We start from the raw sequence: 11,198 nt of genomic DNA on the forward strand, positions 1-11,198 counted from the left end.
CCTCGTCCCCTCCCCCCTCCGCGCGCGCGCCCCGGTCTTTCACTTCGGCCTCGCGCGCCCCTAGCTCGTGTCCCTTCATTTCTTCCCCTTTTACTCTTTCTCCCCTCCCTCGCGCCCCGTTTCTCTCGCCATCCCCGCTTTCACTCATTGCCTCATGCCCGCCATGCTCCCCTCCTTCCCCTCAAACGCGCGCCCCCTTTTTTTTAACTCTCTCCACCCCCAGTGGTGCCCTCGGGGAGCGGGGACCTCTCCCTTGTGTGTGGTGTGTTTGACGGTGAATGGGACTAATGTGGGGATCCTGGAGGGTGAAGAAAGCACGGGAGAATGATTGCAGGCATGCGATCGGGAGCGCGGACCCTCACTCTTTATTTCGTTGTCCACGATTCCCTCGCCCTCCCGCAGGGGAAGGGAATGGTGTCAGGCAGTGTGGGGACTTATCTGGTGTCGCGACGGAACCACTCCTTTTCTGGGCTGGCTCTGGGACGCACTGACTCGCGCTGCCTCCCAGCTTAGTGCCGAGGGGTCGCTGGAGCTCGCACTTCGCCGTCCCTCACCAGCTCGGGGACTTAGGACTTTCTGCGCCCAAGATCCACTCACACACGCGAGAGTGCAAAGAGCTTTAAGTGCCATTCGCGGGCCCCACGGAGCTTTACTCCATCTTAAATGTTTGGTAACCGCCTTGGACTCTCCTATCATCAACTTCCCTCCAAATACAAAACGTTAGTTCCTTTGGTTGGCACTGAGATTGACGGCCTTCATGGTGGGTGGCGAGTGACTACCAACTGAGCTGTCGGCCCTCCCCTCTTCTGTCAGCTGGAGAACCGACCAGTTTTCTCCTTTTTGATCAAAGATTATTTGGAGGGTGTGTGCGTGAGAGAGAGAAAGATGAGGCTGGAGAGCGAGCGAGGGGAGGATGAAGCTACCTAGTATTTGGCAGCACGGGAAGAGAGCATAGCTCTCAGGCCAGACTGCAACAGCGATTTGGACGTGCCGCGTTTGGAGGAACAGATTTGTGTTGAAGAAGAGCTAATAATGCATTTGTGGTTAAAATGTTTTCTTTTTTAAAAAATTTTACTTTTTTTTTAAAAAAAATAATTCATATATGTGGTACAAAGTGAAAAGTTGTTTTCTCTCACACTTCTGTTCTTCAGTGCTCTATCTAGTTTTCCTCTCAATGCAGATACCAACCATATGGGACCATGCTGAGGATTGATTAATTTGGGAGTTGAGATCTAACTTCTTGCTCTTTCTTTGATAACTAAACTCCTCTTTGAAACGTTAACCATTTGGATTCATGTTTTGAAGCTGGAACAGTCTTGATAAGATACTGCTCTGGAATGGCATTTCTTAATGATATTTACTTGGGAAAGAAGTTATTTCTGAAGATTCTAGTGATGGTGCTAGGGAGAGGCTTAATATATTCACAGTAAAGGGGCTAACCTGTTGAAAATAAGGTGGTATATGTGGAGGCAATATCCAGTTTCTGGGTTTTTTGGGATGAGTTTTAACAAGGTAGTTGTTTTCTAGCTTCTTCCATGGGTAAGTTGTATGAATAGCTAATGAGAATACTGAACTGAGGAGGCTCTCTTCAGTTTTTTGAGGATGAGGATGGCACAAGATAGGTTTGGTTTGAGATCTGTTGTTCATAGGGTCTCTATGAGTGCTACTCATCACCTAACGGCAACAACATGGTTTAGGGAGCTCTGTGGCTTGGTGGTAGGTAGTTGTGCTGCCAGCAGTAAGGCATGTGGTTCAAATGGTACACAAATGAACCAGCCCTCAGGCACCACTTGCTCTGCAGGAGAAAGAACAACAGTGTGATTTACTGCCTCTGAAAATCTCCTAGAGGATCAATCACCTATCAATTGGTTCCAAGTCGATGGTACATATCATAACTTATCATGGTTTTTAGTTTTAATTGCATTGATTATCATTGTTAAGAATGAGTTAGTTGGGTATTAATTAGCCACAATCAGAAGGTTGTACTTAGAGGCTGGGTGACCCACTTTGAGGATAGGTAAGTCTTACAGGCTGTTATGTCTTAATGAGAATATTTTTGGGTAAGAGTGAGTTGTAGCTGATAACAGCATCCTTGTTTTTGGTGCCATAGTTGTTTTCGCTAGCTATGTGTGATGTCTGTTAACTTGTTTAGAACCAGTTAGAATGGGATCCAAATAGAGGGTGCATGCAGATAATTGTCTTAGGGACATTGTTAATGTTAGCCATGTTCCCTGATCAGTCTTTCAAATAAAATCTCTGGCAACAACTCCTTACTGCTGTGTTTATCATAGGATCACAGTGTGGTAGAGGAAGGAGGTGTGAATTTGTTCAGAATCACACAGTAATAAGCTTCATTCAAAAGCCTGTATGTTCCCCTCCCTTTCCCCCCCTCTTTTGGCAAGCCTCTCCCACCCAGTTACAGGCTGAGTTGGGCTCTTAGTTGGTTGAGTTAGAGAACAGTAGGGTAGAAGTAATGTCAATTTGTCAGTAATGTTGTTAGGTACCATCGAGTCGAGTATGACTTATAGCAGCTCTATGAATGATGGATTTCAACTGTGTGCTGAACCTGCGCCATGTCCATCATCTCTGACATATTTGAATCTATTGATAGAATCATTGTGTTAGTCCATCTTGTTGAGGGTCTTCCCCTCCGCTGACCCTCCACATTCCCAAACATTATATCCTTTTACAAGGAATAGCCTCTCCTAGCAACACACCAAATGCGAGAGCGACCACGCTTTGCCATTCTTGACTGTACTTTGTCCAAGACATACTTTTTAGTAGTGTTATATGCCATTGAATTAGAACTGACCTATAACTAACCCTCCAGTGAGTTTTCAGAGGCAGTAAATTGCATGGGAGGAAATTGTTCCTGTTTCTGTGGAGCAGGTGGTGGATTCAAACTTTGTGCCTTTGAGTTGGCAGCTCTTTATCATTAAGCCATCTTAATTGTATGCTTTCCACTTCATCCTACCTTTAAGCCATGGTGTATAAAGTAGAGATGCCTTCAGTTTACTGATTCATTCTTCCTTACGCACCTTCTTCACCCTATTTAAGCTAAAGGTGTATGGGTGGAGGAAACAGCAGCTGTGCTATGATGCTTTGTAGATTCTGGAGCATATTCCATTTTAGCTATCCCCTTGGGAGATTTGCTGACAAGCAGCCTTCTGCCCTCAGCCCAGAACTTTTTTTTTTTTAGCCCAGAACTCTTAATGTTGCTTGGCTCATTGAGAAAAGCCAAACTAGTGTTCGTTGATGCAGACTACTGCAAGAGAAATTCTAAGACTTGAGCCATAACTGGGACCAAAGGATTTTATTTACACACCTTTTACAATAAATACTTAAAGCTCTTTATCATTACATACCAAGCAAGCAGGGCCCAAAAGCCAGGGTTTTTTTCTGAGGCATTTGGAGGAAAAAGGGAGAAGAAGAAAATGACACAAAAGATGGACTATAATCTGACCTAAAGCTGTCTGTCTCTTGGTAGGAAAAAAAGTCCAGCTTATTAGACAGTGCCACACAGAGTTGTAGTTCTTAGGGAGCTCTGGTGGTCTAGTGACAAGAAGCTGCAATGCAATCCCAGAGGCACGCAGTTCGAATCCACCAGATGCTCTGCAGGAGAAGGAGGGACAGTCTCCTCCTTTACCAATCAGATCCGATTTGATGGTTCACACACACAGAATAATAAAATTTTTTTAAAAACCCCAACAACACAAAACCCCCCCCAAAAAACAAAATTGTAGTTCTTTCTGGGGTAAACCTAGGAACAGATTATGTTGTTTAGATTCTGTAGATAATGACTGACTTTTTTTTGGGGGGGGAAGGGACTTCTGTTAGCCATGTTAAGATAATTTAAGATGGCCTAGTGGTAAGAACCTGAACTACAATCCCAGAGGTATGCGGTTCTAATCCACCAGATGCTCTGCTGGAGAAGGAGGGGCCATCTGCTCCTGTACCAGTCAGATCCGATTTGACAGTATGCACACAAAAGTAATAAAATAATAATAATAAAAAAAGATAATTTAAGACCTTAATTTTGTCTTCAGTTACCCTGCGAAGTTTTTCTATAGGTACTGGAGGGGATTTTTGTGAGTTCAGAATACATAAAAACCAGGAATCACCTGTCTTTGTGCAGTAATGAGAGAAGCCACCAAACAAATCTGATTTGGAATTATGTTCTATTAGATATCTTTTCCCTGTGGATATATGAAATATTCCTGTACTGTTTTTTAGTTCATTCATAGGATAGGAGTAAGCAGAATTTAACCTATCTATCAGAAATATTTCTTAGATGGAGACTTGATAATGTTTGGTGTCTCCCTAAAATCCTTTAATTTTTGCCTTAAGTTGCTGTTAACTGGCAGTAATTTATCAAGAGTTCATATTTTGGAGCACTTACAAGTGAACATTTAGGATTTTTATCTTTTTTTAAAAAAAATATTAATTTTTGTGTGTATGTACCGTCAAATCATTTCTGACTGGTACAGGAGGAGATTGTCCCTCCTTTTCCAATAGAATATCTGGTGGATTTGAACCATGTGCCTCTGGGATTGCCATGCAGCTTCTTGCCACTAGTCCCTCAGAGGTCCCTAGATTTTTCTCTTTTTAAAAAATAATACTAGAATGCACACCCATGTTTATCGCACTTTGTTCACTATAGCAAGGAGTTGGAAACAACCCAGCTACCCATCAAGAAACGAATGGCTAGAGAAGCTGTGGTATATTCACACAATGGAATACTACGTTGCATTGAAACATGCAACTCATGCAGCATTGTTCAAAATGGGTGAGCCTGGAGGACATTATGCTGAGTGAAATATCTCAGTCACAAAAGGACAGATACTGCATGGTGCCACTACTGTAGGATGGCAGTGACATCAGGGTTGGGGTAAGACTGAGAAAAACTGGATAAATTATGTATACTCTATTGAAACAGATGAGGGAGAGAACAATTTAAAAGCAGTGTATGATAGGGTATTATGGTTATCACAAGAGTCCAGAATTAAGGTTGCATAGTGGAGTCTACTCGGGGCGGTGGGAGGAGTGGGGGGGATTGTATACCAAAGAAATAATTTTTCTTTGTGCAACCATGAATGAATGGAAATCCAAAATCTCTGTAAATGTTCATTAAAATTAATAAAATAAAATTTAAAAAAATAATACTAGAAGACTAGATGAACTCAAGTAGGTTTTATTGTTATTTAAACAAATGAAGTGGTTATATTCCACCTCAAAAAGTCATAGTAATTGAAGAAAAAGAGTTTAACAACATGTAAATTTGTTTTTAATACTAAGATTGTAAACTACTAAGGAAAATGAGGGTGCTTTCATATTCCTGAGTCATTTTCTTGCTTCTGTTCATACTTGTCTAGTGCACAATATTAAAATAATTCAGATTACTGTTAACTGAACTTGGAAGTCATGCTTTAAATCCCTTGATAAAATCTTTCTAGACTTTGCATCATTTTTGGGGAAAGTGGAATTTATAATCTTCTAAATTATAGGCTAAGATGTTAGTAGGATTTAGGTTAGATGTTGTTATGTGCAGCCAACTTGTAACTGATCTCCAGCGGGTTGTCAGAGGCTGTAAATAGCAAGGTGAGAGATTGCTCATCCTTCTTCCTTGGAGGCTGTTAGAATCAATCCACATGCTTTGGGATTGCAGGTGAGGCAGTAGAATTATGAAATTCCTATTGTAGTAAGAAATTTTATTGGGAGGACTGTACCCCTCTTATTCAGAAAGTATATATAAGGTTAGCTTTTTGAGAGTATTTAAATTCTGACCTGGAGGGAAGCAGGTGGGCCAATAAAATGACAGGGTGGATAGTAGAACACAAGTGTAGAACCTATTGGGACAAATCCCATCTTTGCCAGTTGTTAGCTATATGATATCGGTGAAAGTTCTATTTGTTTTAAGTTACCATTTCTCATCCTTTTTTTCCTTCTCACTCTATTCTTACTCTAGCTTGTTATGTGACCAGTCAGTTACACTTTTTTTATCTTAGGACTTTTGCATTAGCTGTGTCCCTGTAGTGAGAAAATAGCACACACACACCCCCCTCCTTCCTAAATAGCAAGCCTTCAAAAACCTATGTACAATAGAGCAACCTCAGTAATATGAGTAGATAATTCTTTCACCTTCTTTAATTCTTTGCTTACATAACACATTTCTGACAAGGCTTTATCTCTAACAATTTAAAATTTGCTCCTATTCACTTTTAAATCCTCTCTTCTTGCTCTATTTTCTTTTTGTAACACTTAACAACTTTTTGACATTTGTGTGCTTCCTGACTCCCTCTTATGATACAAGGTCTGTAAGGATATGATTTGTTTTTTAATTTGGGGAAAAGTTTACAAATCCTCCTTTTTATTTGGTCATTCATGTATTTAATAACGTTATATATAAAATATATATTCATATATTTAATGTTGTTATATGCTGTCTAGTCACCTGTGATTCATAGCGACCCTATGTACAACAGCCCTAAACTCTGCTCTATCCTGTGCTAATCTCATTGTCTCTGACACACCTACTCCCATTACCCCAATCTCTGAATCAATCCATCTTATCGAGGGTCTTCCTCTCCTGTGCTGTTCCTTCACCCTCCCAAGCATGACATCCCTCACAAATAACTTGTCCAGAGTATGTCAGATGAAGCTTCAGAAGCCTTGCCTCCAAGGAGAAGTCTGGTTTCACCCTCTACAAGATGAACCTGTTCATTCCCTTAGCAGTCCATGGTATATTCAATACTCTTCTTCAGCACCACAGCTCAAAGGCATCAGTTCGCCTTCTGTCATCCCTAGTCATTGTCTAACTCTGTGATGCATAGCTAGTGATTGCACCTCAGTCTCCAGACTGACATCATTGCTCTTCAGTATTTTGGAGAGGTCTCTGACAGCAGACTTTCCCAGTGCAATATGTCTTATTAATTTCCTGACTGGTGCCAACAGTGTTGATTGGGGAGCCAAGCAAACTAAAGCTATTTATAATCTCAATCTCTTCACTATCTATCACGATGCTGCCATTCGGCCCAGTGGTGAGAATCTTTGTTTTTTTGATATTGAGCTTCAATCTGTATTGAAGGCTGCAGCCCTTGACCTTCTGCAGCAGATTGTTGATGAATCTTCCTCCAATCCTGATGCCATATTTTTCCTCATAGAGTCCAGCCTCCCAGATAATCTGTTCTGAATTATAGATTGAAAAGGTATGGAGACAGGATACATCCTTGACGCACACCCTTCCCAGTTAAATTACAATTAATTAGGCATCTCTGGTGGTTTAGTGGTAAGAAATAGTGCAACCAATGCAGTTACCTTACTCGAATCCATCAGCTAGCTGCTCCTTGGGGAAAAGTTGGGCATTCTGTGCCTCTGTGATTGACTGCCTTGAAAACCTGCTGGAGGGTCATTTATGAGTTGGTTCACATTCATAGGCACACAACAACAACAATTGCAATGAAAAAAAAATTTCCATTGAATCAGAACCAATTCATAGCTGACCCCCCAGTGGGTTTTTGGAGGTTCTGCCCATTTATGTCTGTTGGAGCTGCTGGTGGATTCGAAGGGCCAGAAAGTCTCAGTCTCTGGGTTAGCAGTGGAGCTCCCTGGAGATGTCACCAGCAGAGCTTCCACTGTTAATTACAATTGTTGTTGTTGAGTAATAGCAAATTAGAACTGATCCATAGCTGACACTCGAGCAGGTTTTTAGAGGCAGTAAATTTCATGGGAGGGAATGCCCATTTTACTTTTGTGGAGCAACTGGTGGATTCAAATTGTATGCCTTTGGGTTTGCAGCACAGCTTCTTAGCCCTAGGCCACCCGAGTGCCCTTAATTAATTATGTTCATTAATTACAATGTCTAATCAAGGTATTGTGTATATTGCCTTTTTCTTCATCCAGCAAATCTATTTATTAATTTATATTTCCCCCCATCCTCCTCTCCCCTGGTAACCATCCAGAATTAATTCTATGTGTAAATTGTTTTTTACCTTTTTATAATCGTGGTTTTATACCTTACGTAGTCATCCTTCTGTGACTGATTCTGCTTAGCATAATGTCCTCTAGATGCATCCATGTTATGCACTTTTTTTAATGTGTGTGATGGTGCTGATATCTTTCTTCACTTTTCTGTGATGAGTCTGTTTTGCTCAAGGCTTTTATAATTTCCTTTATTGCTATTTGAATGTTTTAAATATTATTTTTATTTTATATTGGTTTGCATACAAAATTTGTGTACATTGGGCTTTATTTGTATACGTTGTATTTCACACATTGAGTGTTTTGTAAGTAAGACTTTAAAATGATTTTTCTTCATTTTTTGACAGTTTACTAATTTTTTTGATGGTATGTTACTGTTTAATTCCCAAATCTAAAACCAGTTCATTTTATTGAATTTTTTGTTATTGTTGATCTTTGCTTTGTGCCTGATAGAATGACTGGTGCATGTTAACACGCAATAAATATTTGTTAAATGGGAAATATAGTAACCTGTCTTCCTAATTTTGTACTTGTTTGTAACAAAAGTATGAAATGTTATGAGAATATGAAAAACAAACCACTGTTAAATTAATTCAGCCTTGTGGCATACTGAATTACACTGTAGTGGTTTTTTTAACTGTAATTTTAACAGAAAGAGATAATAGGCTATCTTAAATACTTTGTAAACGTTATAGCATTGAGTAAATGATGGCACATAACAACAAACAACAACAAATAATGAAAAAACGATGCTTTCCTTCTTAAATTATAACTAGAAGTTGATAATTAGGTCATTCTTATGGCTTAGTTGGTAGTGAGTGGTCCTCCTGCTAACTCAAAGGCTGAATGGTGGTTCCCAGCCCCAGCCCTTTGGAAGACAGATATGGACATTACCTTTTGTTTGATAAATTTCCTTTGAAACGCAATGGAAGATCAGCTTTGAGTCAGTTTTGACTCTCCGACAATGGGTCGAGAGTTTAACTTGATAATTGGAAGACTCTTTTCATGTAAATTGACATATCACCACATCTCTACCAAAATTCAAGCCCTTGTTTCCAGCTGTATTATTATGTACTGGACATAGTCATCTATTTCTATATCCCTTTGATACTGAAAGCAGCATTTCCAATATTATCTGGGCCCATTGCAGTATTTATTTTTGTGAATGGCACTCCCATTTATTGAGTCATGTAAGCCAGAAATGTTAACATCATTGTTAATTGCCTCTTTATCTGTTACTTTTGAAATATTTCTGAATTTATGCTGTCTCTATAGCACTGCCAGTTACTTCATGCTCACAATGCTTACTTGGAATATTGCAAAGTCTTCCTGTCTTATATGAATCTATTTTTTTTACTTCTAATATTTTTTATTGATTTCAAAAATTCATATACATTGTGTTTTATGAAGGTTTTCATTTACCTTGTGTTTCATTCATATACATTGTGTTTTGTACAGTTTAATACATTATGTTTTATATAATTGGTTACTACTGATCTGTGCATTTTATTGATCCATCTTTTCTAGTTCCCATTGAATCTTTTTATTTCTTCACCTCCATATCTGCCACTTAACCTCAACTATCCTAGTGATTTCCCTCCTCCTCCCTTTTTTTTTTTTTTGTTGTGTACTGTTGACTTAGATACAACTGGCATAGGAAGAGATTACTCTTCCTTCTCGAGCAGAGCATCTAGTGGATTAAAACTGTGTACCTTTGGAATTGCAGCAAAGCTTCTTGTCACTAGTCCACCAGAGCTCCTTTTAAAAGTTAATACCTTTTATGGCAAATATTAAACAATATTTATCATTGTTTTTTAAAAAATCTACCCCCCCCTTTGTGTTTTGAACATCTCTTCATCTTCATGTATCTGTTAACCATCCAAATGTGTTTCTTTTTTAAAAATTTTTAAATTTATTCATTATTGCATTTCTCCCCTTACCCATTCTCCTCCAGCCCCCATAAAGCCCCCCTTGTTCCACACTGTTCTCATACATACAATGTGTAATCATATATTCTTTTCAAACAGGTATTTTCCCTCATCTGTTTCAATTCATTGTTCATTATCGATCCACCCCTTCCCCATTTCCTCTCTGACTCCCCCTTATATCTGCCCTGATTTTGAACAGTGGTGCTATGCAGTATTTATCCTTTTATGACTGAGATATTTCACTTAACATAGGTCCTCAAGGCTCCCCCTTGTTGTGTAATGTTTTACTATTTAATTGTTTTTCAATGCTGCATAATATTCCATTGTGTGAGTGTACCATAATTTTTCTGTCCATTGGTTTATTGATGGGCACTTGGGTTGCTCCCATCTCTTTGCTGTTGTGAATAATGCAACAGTTAACATGGATGTTCATGCATCTGAGTTTTGGCTCTGTTTTCTTTAGAGTGTATTCCTAGCAGTGGAATTGCTGGGTCAAATGGAATTTCTTTTTTTTTTTTTAAATTTTATTTTATTGTGTGTGTACTGTCAAATCGGATCTTACTGGTACAGGAGATTGTCCCTCCTTCTCCAGTAGAGCATTTGGTGGATTTGAACCATGTACCTCTGGGATTGCAGTGCAGCTTCCTGCCACTAGGTCACCAGAGCTCCTTTGAGTAAAATGATATTTCTGTTTCTAACTTTTTGAGAAGGCATCAGACTGCTTTCCGTAGTGGATGTACCATTTTATATTTTTATCGACATTGACTAAGAGTTCCACTCTGTTCACACTGTCACCAGTATTGTTAGCTGCCCTGTTGAACTTTGCTCTTGTTGCTAGGGTCATCTGACTGTAAATTGTCTGTCCTAATGACTTCAGAATGATCTAGCAGAATCTGATGACTTTACTTTAAATTATTTAGTGATTTCCAGTTAGTTATTAAAAGGTAATATTTTAAACTTACTCCAGCCCCCCCCCCCTTTTTAAGACCCTTTTATGAGATTGCCCCTGGATTTTTTTTTTTTGTGCCTTAGAGTGTAATTCTAATTCATGTTAGTGTTTATTTCTTTTCAAAAAACATTGGCAATGTTTTAATTTTTTTTTTATGGTTCTACATTTTTCTTCCCCCTGTCCCAGCCTTCCCCACAATGGACCCCTTTGCTCATTCTTGTCATATCATGTTAGCTTTTATATCTCCTCTCAAATGCTATTTTCTTTAGACAATCTTCCTTAACTTACCCCAAAAAGCATAGATGCATTTTCTTTGTTCTTTTTTTAAAATTTATTTTTTTTTA

The 11,198-nt window shown here is 39.2% G+C and overlaps 1 protein-coding gene across 1 annotated transcript in view; it reads left to right on the top strand.

The window, feature by feature from the left end:
* Positions 1–11,198, top strand: part of GATAD2B (GATA zinc finger domain containing 2B) — a 175,557-nt gene that overhangs the window by 497 nt on the left and 163,862 nt on the right. The gene's annotated exons all lie outside the window — the stretch shown is intronic.

The sequence above is a fragment of the Elephantulus edwardii genome, unplaced genomic scaffold (genome assembly GCF_000299155.1).
Source record: "Elephantulus edwardii isolate Elephantulus edwardi_28Jun2011 unplaced genomic scaffold, EleEdw1.0 scaffold00176, whole genome shotgun sequence".
Taxonomy (NCBI): domain Eukaryota; kingdom Metazoa; phylum Chordata; class Mammalia; order Macroscelidea; family Macroscelididae; genus Elephantulus; species Elephantulus edwardii.